Here is a 1,052-nt window from a genome sequence, read left to right as displayed (position 1 = left end):
GGCAGAGTCAGGCGGATCTCTGTGAGTTCAAGGCCAGCCTGGGCTACAGAGTGAGTTCCAGTAAAGGTTCCAAAGCTACACAGAGAAACCCTGTTCAAAAAACAAACAAACAAACAAAAAGAATGGTTTACTTAACACTGCTAGAAACTGCCAGACAACGAATCCTTCATGCTATTCTCAATAATACCCCCAACCTAGCTGTTTTTGTCTGCACAAAGAAACTTTTTTGCTTCCATTTGGCATGTGGCTTTAGCAGGTGATGCTGGCCTGGGCAAGAAAAACCCAGGCGGCTCTGCAAGGCCACAGGCCATGGACTCCTGGGAGTGCCTAGTCACCATTGAACGTGAGCCTTTTGAGGAGACACTCACTAGGGCTGCCTCCTCGTTGGCCTGCAGGCGGAGGTTAGTCAGGGTGTCACTAATCTTCTTGATGAGCTTCATCTCCTTCTCTAAGAAATGGTTCTCCAAGAAGTGGCAGAGTTGGAAGTCTGCATTGGCTGAACCCAGAGTGTGCAGATCCAGAAGGACTTGGATCAGGTTCTTCTCCAAGGCCAAGGACATTTCCATGGCATCCAGGCTCCCACCACTCTGGTATAAGGGCAGCATCTGTCCATCAGAGATGAGGTCACTGCTGCTGTGCTGATTTTGCATCAGGAGAAGATAGGTACCCTGACACTTGTCTTTAGACAGATCCCGGAAGAAGTGAACCAGGTCTTCCACGGGCATGTTATCTTTGAAAAAGAATCCCAGAGAGAGGTGGGTATCTGAGGCTTGCAGATGCACGCTGATCAGACGGTCGATAGTGGCCTCCACCTCCCTGATGTAGTTTCGAGGGCTCTGGGCACTCATGGTTGGTGAGCAAGATGTCGCTTACGAAGAAGCCTGCTTCCAGAAACAGGATATTGCAGATTGTTCTGGAAGTTGCGTGTGTAGAGGCAGGAACACAGAGGGTAGTTATTAGTCTAGGGGGTGGGACTGGGAGTTTCTAATAGGGTAGTGGGTGCACAGTCTCACAATCTTTTCAGATAAGGATTTAATTTTCCTGTGTCTTGT

At 49.0% G+C, this 1,052-nt stretch overlaps 1 pseudogene; it reads right to left on the bottom strand.

Moving 5' to 3' along the window:
- Positions 1–327: 327 nt before the first annotated feature.
- On the bottom strand, positions 328–848 carry LOC128114362 (ferritin light chain-like; annotated as a pseudogene).
- Between the last annotated feature and the right edge of the window lie 204 nt (positions 849–1,052).

This window comes from Peromyscus californicus, unplaced genomic scaffold (assembly GCF_007827085.1).
Source record: "Peromyscus californicus insignis strain IS unplaced genomic scaffold, ASM782708v3 Scaffold_10__1_contigs__length_136768540, whole genome shotgun sequence".
NCBI lineage: Eukaryota > Metazoa > Chordata > Mammalia > Rodentia > Cricetidae > Peromyscus > Peromyscus californicus.
Note: the sequence above shows the minus strand (reverse complement) of the source record. Positions and strands in the feature narration are given on the sequence as shown.